Source organism: Kryptolebias marmoratus, linkage group LG7 (genome assembly GCF_001649575.2).
Source record: "Kryptolebias marmoratus isolate JLee-2015 linkage group LG7, ASM164957v2, whole genome shotgun sequence".
Lineage (NCBI taxonomy): Eukaryota > Metazoa > Chordata > Actinopteri > Cyprinodontiformes > Rivulidae > Kryptolebias > Kryptolebias marmoratus.
In genome coordinates, this window is record NC_051436.1 from 20,862,090 (window position 1) to 20,882,313 (window position 20,224).

A 20,224-nucleotide genomic window follows, 5' to 3' on the forward strand; every position below is an offset into this window, starting at 1 on the left:
AGTTTCGTTCTGCTGTACCATTTTGATGTGGAGAATATGGCGCTGAGGTCTCATGCCTGATACCATTTCTGCTCAGTAATGCTTGGTACTCTTTTCCTGTAAATTCTGTACCATTGTCTGACCTCATACATTTAATCTTTCCATGTGGAGCCATGTCAGCAATAAACTTTTCAGTAGCTTGTACTGTGTCACTCTTGTTTTTCAGAAAGTATACAAAGACTGCACTAGAATAATCATCTGTGAAGGATAATGCATATCTGTGGCCATCTTTGGCCATCGGGTCTATAGGTCCTGCTAAATCTGTGTGGACCATTGCTAGTGGTACTTTAGCTCTCGCATCCGGCTCCCTGTTCCTAGATTGAACAAATTTTCCCTTTGTGCAAACTTCACAATATGGCATTGGTTCACCTCTCCCTTTAATTTCCATGCCATGAACAACATTTTCTAGTTTCAGTACATCTCTGTAGTTGCAATGTCCAAGAATCTCATGCCAACTTTGTAAGTCATAACATTTTTTACACTGATCACCACATTCATTGTCCATCGTGTGTAAGTAATACAGTTTGTTACATACGTGAATGGGGAATTTGGTACCATCTCTGAGAAGAACGCTCCTTCCTTCTTTGAAGATCACTGTTGCTCCGCTGGATGTTGCAGCTTTCACTGAGAAGATGTCCTGCAGATATAAAGGGATGTACAGTGCGCTCCTCAGCACTGTTTTAAGCCGTCGACCTTTGCTGTCGATCAAACACACTTCCGCGTCTCCTTGTTGCTTAGCAACCCCAAGACACTTGGATCCATCCGCCAATTCCACGCAGTGCGTCTCGGCCTGGAAGCTTTCATCAAACCTCCGAAACTTCCTGATGTCGGTGATGATGTGAGACGTCACACCGGCGTCCACCATCAGACCTCTTCTGTTGATCTCGTCCATTCGCGTATCAGCATCGCTCACCCGGAAAGCATACTCTTTGTTGCCGCCCATCTCTTCGGCTACTGTGCGTGCGTTGTCCCGCTGTTTTCTACGTCTGCAGGTTCCGTTGCTGGGACTGTTATTCTTACAGTAACTGCACCACTGCTTCCGCTGGCAGGTTCTGCTTATGTGGCCGTTCGTCCCACATTTAAAGCACACGATCTCAGAACTTTCCGCTCCAGGATCATTTGCACCTCTTTGCACCGCTTTAGCCTTCATCACATTGTCCTCAGATACCGTCGCACGCATTTTTTCAATGTCTTCAAAACTTCTGAGCTTAGTTTTAAACTCTGCAAAAGTCAGCTTATCACCATCTTTGCTTTGAGTGATATAAATGGCAAATGGCTTAAATGTCTCTGGAAGACCTTTCAGGACCATGGCAATCAGAAGTCCGTCACTTAACTCCTCATCTGCACTTCTTAAAGCGGTGATCGCGGTCTCAGCTCTGATGATATACTCGGTTACCGACTTGCTCGGCGATTTCTGCAGTGAAGTCAGCTCAGTATACAGGTTGATCACTCTGGGCTTTCCTTTGCCGGCATAATGTGCCCGCAGGATTCCAAGCGCCGCACGTCCATCATCTGCCGCGTCATGCATGACTAGTGATAGACTCTTGTCATCCAAAAACTGAATGAGCTCTGCATAAGCTTCTGCGATTTTCTTTGTGTCTTCTTCTTCATCGTCATCATTGGTAGGGCTCGTCAAAATGTCTGTTTCAGCCCTTGCAATCGAAGACATCCTAAAAACTTTGTTTCCCATAGTTCGTAATTTTTCTCGTCTCCATCAAAGAGAAGCGGCTATGTCCCATGTCCTTTTCTCTTCTGTTCATTTTCCTTGTTCACTTACACAGCAGGTGCACACTATCCGTTGCGACATTCACCCATTTGTTCATTAATCCTGGGCCCATTACCTGTTAGCAGAATTACTTTTGGCTCAGCGTTCAACGTGACAGCACGAGACTCTGTTTGACGTTCGTGTTGTTCTCCAGCTTTGATTGGAGGACACACTCTTTATTTTATACGCGTGTGTTAAATTAGACAGATCACGTGACGTGACACACAATAATCCAATAAGAAAAACAAACAACAAATGAGAGCACAAAAACATTCACAATGTCAACACATGTTAGCTTTGCTAACTGTGAACTAGTCAGACTTTAAATACATAAATTATATGCAGTACATAAACTTAAGAAAACAGGTAACTCATCTTCAGTTCATTCTTCATGTTTTCTGCTAATGGCTGTGCTCTCAAAGAAAACTGAACCTGTTTAAGGTCATTTCAAGAGGAATTTGGTACTTACATTGGAACCCCTGGCCTAAAACATGAACAGCACACATACATTTGTAGGAAATACTGTTTTCCTTGAATGGTTTCTTTCAAGACTGAAGATTGTTCATCATTGTATTTATAATTCATTATTTGATTTGTAAATAGTTGTAAATGTTTACAATTTTGTTATAAAAGTTATAAAAATGTCAGTTTTGTCTGTAACTTTTGCGTGGACTTCAGTGATTCAATGAAACTGATCCCAGAGTTCAATGCATAAACCCGAACTGAGCTTAATTCATTACAACACATTGTTAATAAAGATTAATGTTGTTAGGATCTGGATTCAGTTTGTCTTCATGTTTCAGTTTGAGTTTATTGTTTATTTTATTCAGTTATCTTGTTCCTTGTGTCTTTGTTCCCTGTGCCTCAGCCATCATTCACTTCTCCTCAGTCTATCTCTCGTTCTCCTGCCACGCCCATCTCCACCTGCCTGCAGTCATCATCACTGACCTGCGCCCACTTACCTCGTTCCCCTCTGTGTTTAAAACCCGGTCTCATTGTCTACGTCTCTGCTGGTTCATTGTCATATTCTTGCCTCAGCAATGTGCTGTCCTTCTGGTTGTTTGTGCCTCGTCGCCCCCCATGCTTTGTTTGGTTTTCGTCTCGTCTCAGGTCTGTTTATGAGTGTTTAATTTAGTTAGTGTTTTTGTATTTAGTTTATGTTTTGCTGCCCCGTCAGCTCTTTGTTTTCGTTCCTGAATAAATTAGTTTTTCTTCTTTAAAATATAAATCTGCATACTGGGTTCGCCTCCTTCACCCCACTTCATGACAAATATTTATTTATGGACTGATAATGTTCATCAAATCACTCAGCCCATCTTTCTGAGGTGCTCCAGAATGCTTTTATTTACAATTAAGTTGGTAGTTTTGACACAAACCATCCTGAACCACACTGAAGGAAACTGTTATGAACAGTCCTATTGAACTGATATGACCCCTCTCAAGAAATATTTACCTGGGTGTCTCTCAGGTAAAAACATAAACATAAAAAAAAAAAAAATGAAAAAGCCATCCGTGGAAATATTTTGACTTTTCCCCACAAAATGTTAAAATAAAATGTATGTCAGAATCATTTTCAATGAAAATGTTTATTACCACAATATTTAAAGCACGGCAACAAGAAAAACCCAAACATATTTCAGGGATCAAAGCATTTTACATCACACTACTAGACTGAAAAACCACCACCACAACAACAAAATTTATTATGTCAAAAATAAAAAAAAAGTTTTACAAATCATAATCTCTTATCTTAAAACACAACAAACTGTTTTTTTTCTAGTATTTATTTTGTAGGACATAGTCATACATTAAGTCCATTCATCCGTCCATTTCCTTTGTCTTGTTTTCTTTTTCCATGCAGGGAACAGGCAGCTGGTGACTGTGTCATGTTCATGTTTTATATCCTTCTAAATAACTTTCTTTTCACCTTTAGATCAAAGTCATTTCATAGTATTATAGTATTTCAAAAAAGAAGAAGGAAATGTTTTCTTTAAATGTTTTGATTTACATGTGTTTGTGGAGCACAAGTAAATTCCTCAGCAGAAAATGGGAGACCCCTCTCAAATTATATTTTATTTTATAAACAGGTTGTAGCAAAGCACAGCACAAAATATTATTTACATGTAGCTGTCAAACAGCAGCTCATTTAAAAGAGGTGCAGTAATAATTTTGATCAAGCAGATAGTTGGGAGACCCGCCGCATTTGGCGCTGGTTTTGTTGATGCCTACCGGTGTCCTTTATGTATAGAAAGGACCTCAAGCGATGTGGAAAATGCTAATGGCAGTCATCATTAATTAATGTGCCTTACTGTGTTTACAGAAGTCCCCTACATACCTGCACACCAGCAGTGATTATTTCCAATCTACCAAGTGTGTAACATGTTTGTAACTGATTTTCTGCTGTTCTGAGTTTAGTCATGTTTGTTAAAGTGTCTCTGACTTGACTATTTTTTTCACACACCACCTCATATTTTTCCATCAGATGTTCCCAAGCAGTTAAAGAAACATCTGAATGCTCTTATATTAACACAAAGTTAGGAGCTACATCTGCATGTGACTGGACAGAACTCAAGTCTGTTTGTGTTTGCATTATTTAGACCCAGCAGCTTTTTTGCTGCTGTCACTTTTAACACTTGTACAAAATGTATTTAAAGGGGACCTATTATGCAAAATTCACTTTTTGCATGTTTTTGTACTTCCATTTGGATATCTACCGCTTCTAGAAACGCAAGCGCAAAAAAAACCTTACCCAGCTGTTTTTTTGACAATAAGTAAATGTTTTCTGGTATCTGCAAAATTACCTGTTTCAAAAACCTCAGAATTGTTGAGTCACAATCCGGGTTACCTAGCAACCCCAAGCCGAGCCCAGCCCCTCACATAGCAACCCAAGTGGAACTCCACCCACTTCATTACAAGAAGACCATCACGTTTGTTCTGCTGGTTTTACTGCTGAACAATGTCTGCTCGAAAAGGAAAATGTTTTGTTGTCAGCTGTAATATAGAACATGTGTCCATGCATGTTCTCCCAGTCACTGAGAACAGAGCTCCGTGGCTTCATTTTATTTTTGATGGCAATGTCCCTGCGATATTGTCAAAGAAAGTTGTAGTTTGAACAGCTCAGCTGTCCCAGAAACACCTCTGTATTAAAGTCACGGCAGGTTTGTCTAAACTAACTGTAGCGGCTAAATCCTATATTTTGCGCTACTGGTTGCTGTTCTTCCTGGTGGGTCTTGGTTGTATGTGCGCTTAATTAAACTTGCCATGCAGATCTTCCTTGTTGGCTTATAAATCATAAAGCCATTTATTTTCTTTAAAGCATCCATTCATTTTGTCCTTTTCCATCAACACAAAACATCCACATAAACTCTCAAATTAAGCACAGTAGAAAACTGTTTGCCTCTTACCATTAGCAACACCTGAGTAGAAACACACCTGACCTTAAATACCCCATCCCAGCAATACACCAAATGAAATACATCCCCTAGTGGAGAAAAACAAACAAGAAACAGATAAATGGCTCCTACACTAACATTAGAACTATGTTAATGAAAGAGAAGAAAAGTTGGAAAAAAAAAAAACAAAACTGATCTTTACCAGGCGGCCGTCTGAACACTTTTCGCGTTTGGATCTGCTGATTGCCGATGTCCTGACCCGCTACCAGTCGGGGTTCGAATCGCTGATAAAACCTTGGAAACTGATCTTGAACAAAAACAAAAAGAGAGAAAAAGTGAGTGTTGTGGATCAACTTTTTACCACTGTTAAATATACTTTTAACACTGGTATTTACAGTTGTGGTATGGGACATGGAAGAAGTAGGTGCTGGTCTTGAACAGGTGTAGTTTAAGTCAATGTTATTGCCGGTGGAGGTGAAGGTAACAAAGTCCGGTTTCATCCCAGTGATGCTGTGACTGATCCATTTCTGGAACTGGGACACACGAGTGTAGACATTAGGTGTTTGTATGATATAGCCAAAACTGTAACTCACAATTCCACTCTGGATCCAAATGGAGCCATTTTTGGTCCCCAATGCAGCCCCATCATCTCCCTGTGAATAGGTGTTGAAGATAATACAGATGAATATTTTGTAGAGCTATGGTTTTTAAAGTTTGTGTCCAAGGTACACCTAAGTCAATGTAAAACTACTGCTGTTGTACAGTAGTTAATAATTCATAAAGCTGGTGATATAATAAGTAAATCCACAGTCTAAATCAGACAAGGCCAAAATTAGATAAAGAATATCCCAAATTAGCTGCAAAATACCCCCCTAAAAGATATAAAAAGCTCCAAGAGAGGCAAAAATATTGTGTAGGAAGAAAACATAAGTATGACCCCATATAAAAATATGGAAGTAAAAAGCAAACATCTTTCAAAAAGATTCAAAAGTTACCACAAAGTGACCCTAAAGAAATGTGATGTAGTCAAAGCCAGATATAGGAATCACAACTAAAAAAAACAGAAAAAGGATTGTAAAACTGGATAAATCATTATTGTTTAAAACAAAGCAACTGGACTTCTTTTATGTTGATTGATGACATTTTGCTTCCCTTCTGGGGCAAACAGCCAAACAGACAGCAAACAGACAAACATGACATATTAGAGACAGTGTGCAGGAGGATTCTGATAGCTATAGTGAGGATGAGTATTCTGTGTACGTTGCTCATCAAAACTGGACCACCCGCCTCAACCTACATGCCCCCGTGTTTCAAGCCAACCTGCAGAAGAAACACAAACTAGGAAACTTGTACAAAGACAAAGTCAGTCCCAGGATTAGAGTGGTTTTCTGAGGTCAATAATCCAGTGGACGAGAGACATGAGGAAGGAGACATGCAGAACGAAGACACAGGTCCAAATCCTGACATGGACACTGAAGGTTAAGCATTTGAACTTGAAATGCCTGAGGAGGACACAAATGCTTCTTCAGGGAGTGATCAGGAGGTGAAGCAAGAACAATGTTCTTCAAGAACAACCAAAACCCATCTTTACATATGATGAGTTAGGGAAACCTAGTTTCACAATTTCACAGAAATAGGAATGAAGTTTTGAACCATATTAAACTCTAGTTACAGCTAAAGTTAATTGAAAATGTTTTATTATTCATTCCGTGCAAATATCCAGTTACGTGTGAGAGTCATTTTGCAGAAATGTATTTCTAGTGACTAAGACTACACTTACGCATCAGTGATGTGTTTAAAGAAGGAAGTGAGAATTTGTAAGACAACACAAAAGTAGTCTGTAAGAAGTTGTACTACATATCAAAGCATGTTTAATGTGGATACATTTAATAAGGTGGAATGTAGTTCTAGCCATATGTAACTTAATGGACTTGGGAGGCCTACCAATGTACCGATAATTTAGGTTAATACACTAAAGCAGGAATATGAGTAAATTTACTTATTCTGTATACATGCATTTGTAGTAATTTGATGTGTAGTATTGGTTATTATTTTTGAAGAGCACCATGTAACTGAATAGTTCCAGGAAGAGTGTGTTAGAAGCTATTGCTAAAGATACTGAGGTGTCTGGGCTACATCTGTACTGTGTTGCAATGGGGCCTGACTTCCAAGTGGAGACATTGTCTTCAGCTACAATCCCTTCTTGGGAAGTGGATTTTGTTCTCCTAAGCTCACATTGTCGAAAAGCAACTGCACGAAGACAAATATGGAAAGTTATCTGTTGCAGGTCTGAAGATCCCAGCTTATCGCCATAAAGGGAATTGAATGTACTTGAATCCATACTGTTAAGGTCTGTCCCAGTGGGACGTGTGTGTGTGTGTGTTATTCTACAGCTGGGTGTGGTAGAGGTTAATAAAAAGAAGCAGCCCAGAGGAGAATGGGGGGATCTTCACAGAATGGGCCAGAAGTCCCAATTCGGCACACTCTGTTATTTTGAATAAACTCTCACTGTTCAAGAATAACTTATATCTGTAAAGTAATTTCTTTTGATCAGTACATCGTTGCTGCAATTATGAAGACCCAGAAGAACGTCCACCTTTTGAAGACACTTCAATACTGTTACGTTTTACTACTAAAGTAGCTGGAGTGAGCCAGACTGATAATGAGGACACAGAGGTAAAAAGTAAGAGAGTTTTATTTACAGTGTGCTCTCAGTAGGGCTATCTGAAAAAGATGAAAGTTTGGTTTGTGGAACGTGGAGGATGGGAAGCGTGGTGCTGAATCTTCTGTTCTTACAGGGAACAATATGAAGGCTAGCTTGGGAGGAGGACGAGATCTTAAGAGGGTTAGTCTTTTCGTCAGGTAAAGGTCTGAGAGTGGCTAGGGCAGGGGTCGGCAACCCAAAATGTTGAATGGGCCATTTTGGACCAAAAAAACAAAAAAACAAATCTGTCTGGAGCTGCAAAAAAAATTAAAAGCCTTATATAAGGCTTATAATGAAGGTAACACAGGTTTTAAGTGTCTATTTTAGCCTATTATCAAAATGATTAAGTGTATACATAATGAGCATTCATGATTAAATGTTTATTTTCCCTGCAGTGTGTCCTGGACAGAATGACGCACCACGTGACTATTCTGTTGCACAATGTTGCTTTAAGTTTAACTTTGATTACAATATTAATGTATTATGTTTCGTTTCATTCGGTGTTTATCTTCCACTCATTGGGGAAAGCTAGCGGGAGTTTTTATAACAATGTGCCGGGAGTCAGGCATTCTCCCCCGGTGTACCGAACGTGAAACGCTCGGCCAGCTGACAGCTGGCGAGGGGAGCTGGCTGCTTATAGCGGGAGCAGACATGTCTGAAAATGTCAGAACGATATTGCAGTTAGGTGATGTATTGATGAACCGAGCAGATATTTGAGACTACCAAAGCCACATTCTCGCCTAAAAACATAAAAAATTATGTTCGGTCACTTAAAGTGTAATATAGCAAAATAATTTGCCGCTCTTCACTGTCATTGCCACTTTGCTTGAACGCCCGGTTTGGATATGCAATGAATTATGAGATATGGTGATCCGTGAAGGATACACTGGACCCATCCTTCAAATCTGGGGAAAAGAAGGACGCATTTGAAGGCCGCATTTGAAGGCCGCATTTGAAGGAGACTTCGAATTCAGACAGGCCTTGTCGCTACGCTATGACAAATCCGTCCTCCAAAGGATGCAGACCCTGAATTCGGACACAGCTTTAATATTTATTCTACACACTTTTACAGCATTGGAAAATGTTACAAATGTTTGTCCTCTTACAGAAACCATATTAAAACAAAAATATATTTCCCACCCCCATCTTTTTCCATTTTCAAACATTTTTGAAAAAGCTCCAGGGAGCCACTAGGGCAGCGCTAAAGAGCCGCATGTTTAAACATTTAGGTTTAAACATTTAGGTTTAAACATTTAGGTTTAAACATCCATCCATCCATCCATCTTCTTCTGCTTATCCGGGGTCGGGTCGCGGGGGTAGCAGCCTAAGCAGGGAGACCCAGACTTCCCTCTCCCCAGCCACTTGGGCCAGCTCCTCCGGGGGAATCCCAAGGCGTTCCCAGGCCAGCCGAGAAACATAGTCCCTCCAGCGTGTCCTGGGTCTTCCCTGGGGCGTCCTCCCAGTGGGACGTGCCCCAGGGACATCTTATCCCCTCCCTGGGCTGCCACCTTATCGTGGTGGATGGGTTTGAGTGTCCAAATGATCCTATGCTGTCAGGGGCTACATGTCCCTAGTAGGGTCACCCAAGGCAGACAGGTCCTAGGTGAGGGGCCCAACGAAGTGCAGCCCAAAGACCCCTTATGATGAGAAACAGTGTTCCCTCGCCCGGACGCAGGTCACCGGGGCCCCACTCTGGAGCCAGGCCTGGAGGTGGGGCACGTTGGAGAGCGCCTGGTGGCCGGGCTTTCGCCCATGGAGCCTGGCTGGGCACAGCCCAAAGAGGAGACGTGGGTCCCCCTTCCCATGGGCTCACCACCTATGGGAGGGGCCAAAGGGGTCGGGTGCAATGTGGGATGGGTGGTGGCTAGAGGCAGGGGCTTTGGCGGTCTGATCCACGGCTACATAAGCTGGCTCTCGGGACGTCCTAGTTGGTTTAAACAATTTGTTTAATTTCAATATGTTCTGAAATTACTCTATTTTATTTTATTTTATAGACTTTTGTTATAATAGTATTTTTTTTAAGAGCGATATGAGGCATGATGGGAGTAAAGAGTTCATGACCTATGATTTTTTTTTTTCTAGAAGTATGGTGAAGACAGAACTATACACGCTGTACGCTCAAACCAAATACAACAGCAAATACTATTCAAAAATTGGTATTGTACTTACATAAAATGAATTCTTTGATCCATCCTCTTTCCCTGCACAAATCAAGGTCTCTATTTTTGGTAAGAAGTAGTAATAGTAGTCATTATAGAGGCATTTGCACCTGTTGTTTCCAACTATTGGTATCTCAACCTCCTGCAGAATGTCGGGTTGATCGAAATTTACTAACGGGAAAGATGTTGAAGTTAGACCTTTGTAAGGAATCCAATAATAGTTTTAGAAAAAAAGGAATTCTAAATGAATTATACACATTAAAAAGTATTTTCTGACTTACCAGTGTAACCAAAACCAGTGACCCAACTGGCAATTCCATCATAGAAAGTGGTGTTTTCTGAAGCTAAGCTGACTGGCTGGATGTAAGTTGTAAAATTGACAGGAGCCAACAGCTTCAGGAGACAGATATTATTGTCTAAGCTGCTATAATTGAAGTCTCTATGGCAGATGAAGTACTCAATTTTTTGTCACTTCATGTTCATGGGGGTTGAGACTTGACTGATTGTGGACACCCAGATGCACTACTGATCCACTGAGATAATCCCTTGAAGAAAAATAATTTAAAAAAAAACATTCAGACACACATTCATAAATACTGCACATGGCTCGAATTTTTAACATCACTTGCACTCACTGTCTGCTTCTTCTCAACATCATATTCTCAAGGCAACCCCCCCAGTAATTAAAAGATGGCACTAACAAATCCATCTAGTTCAGCAGGTGTGAACAATTTGCACTCTGTCAGATTGCAGCTGTCCTCACTGTGCACTTCCAATACAACCCTTCCAGGAATCCAGAAAGGCAAGGGCTGAGCAAGATGGGGAAATCCAGAAACGTGAACGTGGCCAGGCACAGAGAGATAAACAGAGGCTTGGAAGAAATGCTGGAAAACTACTTACACAAGGCTTTTGATAATTTGGCAAGGAAGCAGAGGCTGAGAGGTGCTTTTGTAACAGGAAGTACAGGTGGAGATGAGGAGGATAATCAGGACAACACAGGTGGGTTGGATGAAGCTAATTGCAGCAGAATAGCATGGGCATGACTTGACAGCATGGATCATTACAAATACCACCTCCAGGGATGCCCTTTAACTCTGTATTTGGACCAAGCGCAACTGTGGCGGCTTCACAACATGAAAGATGCTAATGTTTGTGAAAACAAACATACTTTTGTGACAGATTTCTGCTGCCAGTCTTATGAGTGGAAACAAACCCCTACTGCAGTACACTATAAAGTAAATTGCACCAAATTGTAAGAAAAAAATGTTTTTTTCATTAATGTAACAAAATCGTTATTTGTTAAATGCAGTAATATGTGATTCATCACAACCACAAACAAAAGAAAATAGAAAACTCACCTCAATGAGCAGTAGGCAGCTGTCAGCACCCATTGGTTGGTGATCAGCGATCCTTGACAAAAGACCCTATTTGAATACTTAATAGCAGCGCGCCAGGGCCATTTTTTAGGAGATGCATTTTGACCTCCTATGATTCTGCTGTTCAACACGGGTCCACCGTATACTATCAGAATAAAAAAAAGAATGAAAAGTTAAAAACCAAGTTCTTACATAAATTACAGTAGATTTGTCAAAATACAACAAAATGATTGTTTTATAACTGATGCAGCTATTTTTTTATTTTAGGTAAAACATTTTATTAAGTAATGATACTTTAATTAAAAAGTCTGTGAACGTCTTTGTTAGTGGTTCATTCAAAATTTTTTAAACTGAACAGTTGTAGTGTTGCTCATGAACGATTCTTTCAAAAGAACAAATCTTTTGAGTGAAAAAATTGAACCACTTTATTCACTGATTTGTTCCTTATTTCGTTCAGTAGAAAAAAAAAAAAGGAAAAAAATAAAATAAGAAAATAAATTTGCGCATGCGCAGAAACAATGAGCTGCGGCTGAGGAGTGATTCATTTGCTTAGTACTGTGCTGGAAGTGGCGCTGTTTATTAGTGTACTGCACAAATAAACTTAGATTTGATACTTTGCCTCTAGCTTTAGAAACTGGACGATTTCACTCAGTCCCAGAGGAGGAACAAAAATCTTTTCTGTTTGATTTAAATGAAATTGAAAAGGAAATGCATTTCTTATTGTACTGTCCTTTGTACATGTCTCTCAGAAATTAATTGTTTGGCAAAGTTCTTGATGTTTACCCAGATTTTTTATGAGTCGTGAAGATAAACTACAGTATTTATTTAAATATTATGTGTTTCAGTTAGCTCAGTATGTTTTAAAAGCCTGGCATGTTCGAAAGAGGACACTTATGTTCGAAGGATGTTGATGTTGGTCTCTGGCTGCATCTTTAAAATATGTTTGTATGTCTTATAAGCCCATGGGGGCTGGGCATCTTTTATGGTGTATGACACACAAAAAATAAACTAAACTAACTAACTTACTACCTAATAAACTGTGTGAACTGAAGGATTTGGTGAATGAATCTTTTGAACAAATTATTTTAATGAACTGATTCTAGTGATTCAGTTCACTCAAAAGAGCTGCAGTTTCCATCACTAAACAGTTGCACACACCTTTATTTATTTTGATATTGTAAAGACAGAGCACAATTTGTATTAACCATTATTTTGAGTTAGAAATCCCACTTTCAGAGAGGTACGCTAAAATGTTTAAAAAGACCAGGTTATGACAGTGGTAATATATGACTGATGATGATTTTGAATGGCAAGTACAACCCCAGTTCAGGAAAACTTAGGAGGTTGTGTAAAATGATTAGCTAACCTTATAAACCCATATTTTAGTCACAATGGAACATAATAAATATACAAAATGTTGAAAGTAAGAGAGTTTATATATTTTGTTTAAAAATAAGGATATTTAAAATTTCATCTCAAAAAACTTGGGGCAGGGGTAACAAAAGACTGTAAAAGTAGGTGGTAAAAATAAGAAACAACTGGAGCAGCATTTTGGAAATAGGTACATTGGCAACAGATCAGTGTGGTCACATGGCCTTTTGCAGCTGGATTTATAGTGGAGATAAAGGTCAATGCAGAATACGGCAAAGCTTGTTTATCCACATTTAAACCACTTAATGGACAATGCTTGGCACATCAAGCCTTCTAACAGCACCAAACAATCTCTTCTAATCATACAATTGCAGCCTTAACTTGTGAGGATTTGGATTTTTGTGTTTTCTGTTTTGTTTTCTTTATTATTTCTTGTTGTTATTTTCAGTTTGGTTTTTTCCTGTTTGTAATGTGCCCTGTCATTTCACTCCTCCTCCGTCTCTCTTTTGTCCTCCTTGCCACGCCCATCTCCACCTGTCTATCATCATCTCCAGTCACCTGTTTCCACTTCCCTCGTTACCTTCAGTACTCAAAAACCCGGTCATTTCTCCCACTAGTCGCTGGTTCATTGTTTGTCGTTTGCCGCTGTGCTCCATACCTTGTCTCCTTGTTGTTCTGCCCAACCATGTTTTGGATTTTCGTTCTTTTGAGTTGCTGCCTCGTCAGCTTTTGTTTTGTTTTTCTTATTTAATAAATTCAGTTTTTTTTTGAAGATGAGTCTGCGCTCAGGGTTCTTTTCTGTAGTCCCCAATCCTGACATAACTAGTCTCAGCTGTTTAAGGTTGAAACCATTCTTAACTCAAAGGTGAGTTTACCAAAATACAACTTCCACCTATATACATAAAATACATTTAATAAATACAAACATATGCATTTTACCCTTTACTTTTTATAAATATTTTAGATTTTAACTTTACACCTCAACACCCTCATGAAAACACCAACAAAACATATATACAGAAATCCCCCACACTCTCTTTTCCCTCTCCTGGAACCTATAAATGGTGTCTGGACCCCGACAGAAGTTTTTGTTCAAACACCCTGGAGAGGACACAAGTGAGTAATTATATTCTAGCAACTTCAAGCGACTTCTTTGCACTCAAACTTTTATCCTTAGACTTTATACAAACATTTGCCTATGTTTCACTAACCAATTAACTTTATTTGTTCAGAGTAACAGTTCTCTTCTCCTCACCGACAACCGCCCCACTTCTAAATGAGGAGCAGTTGGGCAGGCCTGCAACAAAAGACCACATGCTAATTATTAAAATACTCAATAAATAAACATTTCACACATTTCACACTACCACAGACACGCATGCAACACACAGGGGAGGGCATGGGCTGGGCAAGCGCGGTTTCCCTTTCTTTCCCTTTCCAGTGCCTGCACTGGTTCAGCAGGGGCTGGGGTTTTGGGGGTGGCTGGGGGTCTCTGACAGCATCATTGGGGGGCTGCCTGCAGGTTGTTGCCTGCTGGTTGCTGCCTCCTTGGTGTGGGGTCGTTCGTATGGGTGCCCGAGCCATGTCCCGGAGTGGTGGGCTCCTGCCAGGTGGTCTATGGCTCCTGGGGTTTGGCTGGACTTGGCTAGGGTCCCGGGGGCTGCGCTGGGCTCTGATGGGTGTCCCCTCCCTCTAGACCCCTCAGGGGGTTGGCCCAACAAGGGGGATGGCTATATGCCCTTTCACCTTGGTCCTTCTGGGTTTCGGCTGCTGCGGTGGACTGGTGCCTGCCCAGTGTGTTGGGGGCTCTGGGGGGGCCTCTCCTGCTTGGTGCTGGGCGATCTCTCTGTTGCAGGCTGGTGTGGGTGCCGGACCTTTTGGGGGTCGGGTCCTGGCCTTAGCCTGCGTGGCGGGAGGTGGCAGCGTGGCTGGGTTGTGGGGGCTGGTGTCCTGCGTCTCAGAATCAGACTCCACTGCATCTTTGCTGCCAGATGGAATTATTTGACTCCAACACTTTGTCTCTGTTGGTTAAAAAACACATTTAGGCTTTTAAGACCTGTACCTTTCCCCGCAGAGAAACTGAAGATAAACAGAAAACAGAGCAGCTAGAAAACAAGGAATTGAGCTTTTTACACATCTCACTGCAGCTAAATCCTGAAAAAGTATTGAAATGACTTATATTTTTGATGGTTTTGTTTGATCACTTACAACAGTTTATTTTAAAAATTGTCTGTTGCCAATGAAACTAAATAGCTATTATGCATTACTTTAGATTTAACTTTTTTTTTATTTGTATCACTCCTTCATCAAAAGCATATAGAATGATGTTCATTTTAAATTCTATTTATTTCGTAAAAAGACAAAAATAACTCACATATTATTATTATTATTAATAATAATAATAATAATAATAATAATAATAATAATAATAATAATAATAATGAAGTGACTGTATTAATCATAAATAGTGTTTTAAGAATGAAAATATTAAAGAGCAAAGAACAGAGAGTTATATAAAACTCACCTTGGATTAATTTTTCCTGCACTCCTGGAATGTGACGTCTCTCCTGATGTTCTGTTGAAAACTGGTCTTAATAAATTGTTGCATTCTCTCCAATATGGGTCTCCTAATATCGTCACACAGTTGGTGTGTAAATACATATATAGGAGGAAGTATCTGTCTCCAATGCAAAACTGTGTTTTACATGAGGCAGTTTAAGCAAGTTATTTGAAATGTTACAAGATGCAAATCTTTTTATTACGTAATGAAAATATAGAGGAAAAACTTTAACAACATACAGACTTAGCTGCATCAGCAGGAAAAAAGCTGAATTCCCTGTGAGCCCAACCAGGAAGTTTTCATATACACACTATCAATAATAATGAAGCTACTAACAACAATAATGCTAGTGCAGAGTCACTGCAAGGTCAGTGGAGGTTAACAACAGGTTAAACAACACCAGTTATGTCAGGATCGGAGGAAAGCAGGAGGAACCCAGAGCGCAGACTCATAATAATAAAGAATGAAAATTTATTTAAACTAACAAAACTAGAAAACAAAAGGCTGACATGGCAGCAAAACAAACTACAACAAAAAAATAATTTGTTGACATCACATTCCTCTTTAAAATAGTGTGATATTTCTTGGAATCCATAACGCTAAGTAAATGATCAAGATTGCCACTTCCTGCTACAGAAAAACAGCCCCACATCATCAATGATCCACCTCTATAGTTGACTGTAGGGATTGTATTCCTCTGAGCATGCTGTCAGCGTGGCCTTTCACATGCTAGACATACCACTGGTCCATATATTCAAACAATTCCATTTTGGTTTCATCAGTCCATAAAACTATCTCCCACAACTCTGTAAACTTATCCAAACTTCTTCTTGCATTGTCTAGTCAACTTTTGATGAAATCAAAAATTCCATCATGTCTTGATGAAATTTTGGGCTTTCTTCCATGGTCAGGCACGTTTGCAGTTGTTCGATAAGGTTTGCACTTTCTTTTATTGATCCCAGTGGTGTCCTTTGGAATATAAAATCTTTCAAAAATCTGTTCATACCCAAAGCTCTTCATGTGTAATGAAATAATCTCCTCTCTCAGTTTATATGGAATTTTTTTTGTCTTTCCTATGTTTGCAACTCAGCTTAATACATTTATGGGTGATATACACACCACATGTGAGGCAAATGAAGGGTCATTATGTACTTCCCAATGGCTTGATTATGATTCCACTTTAGGCCTGAAAAACTGTCAAACAGCTTTAAAAATAACATTATGTAGGGGCTGAATAATTGTGACATGGCTGGCTTGGCAAAATATAGTGTTATTTTCAATGTTGCTTATATGGTCACTAAATTCATCCAAAGCAGAACCTTGTTCTTTGAAGAAACTTTAATTGATAAACCAATGAAACTGTTAAAGGGTTGAATAGTTCTGTTTGAAACTGAACAACAAGCAAAAAGAAAAAAAAAGAGGAATATAATTCGCCAGAAATCAGAGATTGCACCCCCCCCAAATCATTTCAGGAAACTAGACTTTTAATGAGACACACTTTAAAAAATAAAAATAAAAAATGAAGATTTGCAAATTGTGAAAGAATTGTTGGAAAAACATCCGTTTGGAGCTGGTTACCATCCCCAGTCATAAGGAAGGGTGGAAAGATGAAATCTTACCTTAAAACAAAAATTGATGATAATCTGTGCACAGACAAATTTGAACTGGTTTGATGCATTACCTGTTGTTCTGATGTTTATTAGGAGCTTAGTTAATTCAGGAACAGGTTTCACTCCATATGAGTTGTCGAATGGCCGACAGTCCCTGGACAGCGAGGGAGGACACAACAAGTGAGTATAAAGCACATTTTGTTAATCAGTCACCTCTAGTCACAGGTTTTGCTAATCTGGTGGAAGAGAACCAGGAAGAAATGGCTGGAGACCAGAACAGTCCACACACTGCCCCGTGTTTTGGTGAAAGTGATCAAGAGAGAGTGAGAGGAGTCAAGTGCGCACCAGCAGAAGAGCCCAGCTGTACCCTGAAAGAGGTCAAGGCGGACCTCACTCCAGTGGGGCCATCCCAACGCGACCCCACCTCTTTTAGAAGAACCAGATCCCCAACAGGAAGAAGATGCTGTGGTTTATCACTGTACATTTAGGGGGTAGGCGCTTCATAGATTAAGCTATAACAAAGCACACACAGAGACTGTTTCCATTCACAAAGCAAACTCAAGGGTCCTAAATTCAACAAACTCTTGAGCTACAAAGGACCCCACACTGGGGTGGGCCTCCCAACTCATCGAAGAGCCAACTCATCGAGGGATGCAAATTTCATTGTCTTTCTTTTAGCAGCTGGGAGATGAGTGGGAAAGCAATCACCCAAGAGTATCTGCACTATTAGTAGTTCTAGAAAGTTTATTTTTACTTAGGTATATTCAGTTTATCATTTGATGGTGTTTTAACTTTTATTATGGTTGATTCCACATCGCGTCTTTGCATTTATCAGAAGTTTTCATCCTTGTGTTTCCCCTCCCCTAGAGGCCTGAATTTTAGCTTTTCATTCTGTGACAGCTGAGTCAGATTCCCTTTTGAGTGTTATTTGCCATTTAGAACCAAGAGTCTCCTGAGCTTAGGATGTTGTTTTCCAAGGATAGATGGAAGGTGTTATTGTGGGAAAGGATCATTGCGAAAACAACCTTCTGGTATGACAACCATCCAGAGGTGATCAGAGTTCAAAAGGGGGCCTTCGGGGTCTTTTGACCTTTTCCTGGCCCATCTTAGCATCACATAATTTCTCTCGTCTTCCATGCTAGTGTATGGTACAAGTACGCTCAAACAGTCGCTGATGAGCGCAAAAGTCCAATAACAAAATACCACTCGGGTTCAGATCGGGGGGTGTTCCTCCCAACCACACCCCTCCAGGTCTCACTGTCATTGCCTACTTGAGCATTGATGTCCCCCAGTAAAACAAGGGAGTCCCCATGAAGAGCACTCTCTAGCACCCCCTCTGAGGACTCCAAAAAAGGTGGGTAATCTGAACTGCTGTTAGGCGCATAAGCACAAACAACAGTCAGGACCCGTCCCTCCACGCAGAGGGAGGCTACCCTCTCTTTCACTGGGGTAAATCCCAACATAAAGGCACCAAGATGGGGGGGGGCATTAAGTAGGCCCACTCTGGCCCAGTGCCTCTCAACAGTGCAACTCCAGAGTGAAAGAGTGTCTCGAGAAGACTGGTTCCAGAACCAGAGCCATGCGTCGAGGTGAGTCCGACTATATCTAGCCGGAACCTCTCAACCTCACACACCAGCTCAGGCTCCTTCCCCACCAGACAGGTGACATTCTATGCCCTGAGAGCCAGTTTATGTAGCCGAGGATCAAACCCCCAAGGTCCCCGCCTTTGGCCATAACCCGTTTCACATTAGGTAGGTAGGTAGGTACATTTATTTATATAGCACTTTTCAGCACAAGGCGACTCAAAGTGCTTTACAACACAAGAACAAAATTACAGACAAAGTTAGAGAACATGATAATGACAGGTACAAGATACAATGATAACAAACTGTCTAAATAAGCTAAGCTAAACCAACAGATCTAAGCATGACTAAATGTACAGAACTAAACNAAAACTAAAACTAACGGTACCGAACTATCTAAAAGTACCCCAGGCCCGCTATACAGCCAAAGTAAAACCAGACATATCTAAGCATGAGCTAAGACAGTCAAAAATAGTAGCTAAACTAAACAGATCTAAGCATGTCTAAATGTACAGAACTAAACTAAGTGTACAGGAAGATAAAGCTAAACTAAGCAGTACCAAATATCTAAATGGTACAAGTGGCCCACTAAAACAGCCGATGTAGTAATTACTAAGATAGAAAAAGAGGGAAGGGGGGTGGGGGGGGGTGAGACAGATGACAAAAAACGAGTGCACAGCAGAGTATGAGTATGGGAATGTGTGTGTGTGTTTCCATACAGTAGGAGGCGGTATGATGCATTTGTGTGTGTGTGTGTTTGCAGAAAGGTCCATGAATCACATTCACAGACTTTCACATGCAAGAAGGCAACAAGCTTCTGTTGACATAAATTCCAGGGAGAATTGATAAGATTTTGGTCTTCAAGGCCACATCGGGAAGCCAAATGTAGATAATAACAGAGTTGTTTTGGAACAGGCTGACTTTGTTTTGAGTCTGCCTTGAAGTCTTTGCTGGTACATTCTCGAATCCAATAAGCCGAATTTGAGGTCCAGGTCCAAACTGTTGTTCCGAAACGAGCAGCTTCTCCAAGATTTTAACCTGAGACAAAAGGTTTGGCCATGTCCTTGTGTTGACAAGTGGCAGACAAAACTGCTACCATAACAAAAATATACAATTTTCATCCTGCAACCACGTGAATGAGAGCCAATTTTGTGATTTTCATGGGGTATGACAATAGCTTTACTTCTTGTTGAATCTGAAGATTGTTTGACACTGTGTCCCATTTCCTACCAAACTCCATGACTGACAAACTCTGAGATGTTGAAGATGCTGCATAACCAGCTTTCACGTCTATCAGGGGAACAAAAAATGATGTTTTCACTTTAATTGACCATTTTCCAGAACTATTCAATGATGTTCCAATGCAAACCTCAATCATTAAACATGATATTGACGTTGCTGGTAAGCCCATAAAGCAGCACTCGTATAGAATCAATCCGTTCAAAAGAGCATTAATGCTCCAGTTCCTGCTGTCTGGATGTCCTACCCACACATTTCTTTAAGAAAGTCTTGCCTGTCGTTGCTAATGATCTGATCCAAATAGTGAACTCATCGCTGTCTTCAGGTGTTTTCCCCCAGGCTTTGAAAACAGCAGTTATCAAACCACTGATAAAAAAGAACAATCTAGACAAATCACTACTGCAGAATTACAGGCCAATCTCCAAC

The 20,224-nt window shown here is 40.3% G+C and overlaps 1 long non-coding RNA gene across 1 annotated transcript; it reads right to left on the reverse strand.

Annotated features, from left to right (window-relative positions):
* Positions 1 to 4,861: 4,861 nt before the first annotated feature.
* On the reverse strand, positions 4,862 to 11,371 carry LOC108245274. The gene is made up of 5 exons (XR_005233414.1): positions 10,341 to 11,371; positions 10,070 to 10,230; positions 5,592 to 5,729; positions 5,399 to 5,503; positions 4,862 to 5,285 (listed from the first exon to the last, which is right to left on the reverse strand). It is a non-coding gene; the product is annotated as an uncharacterized LOC108245274 (long non-coding RNA).
* Between the last annotated feature and the right edge of the window lie 8,853 nt (positions 11,372 to 20,224).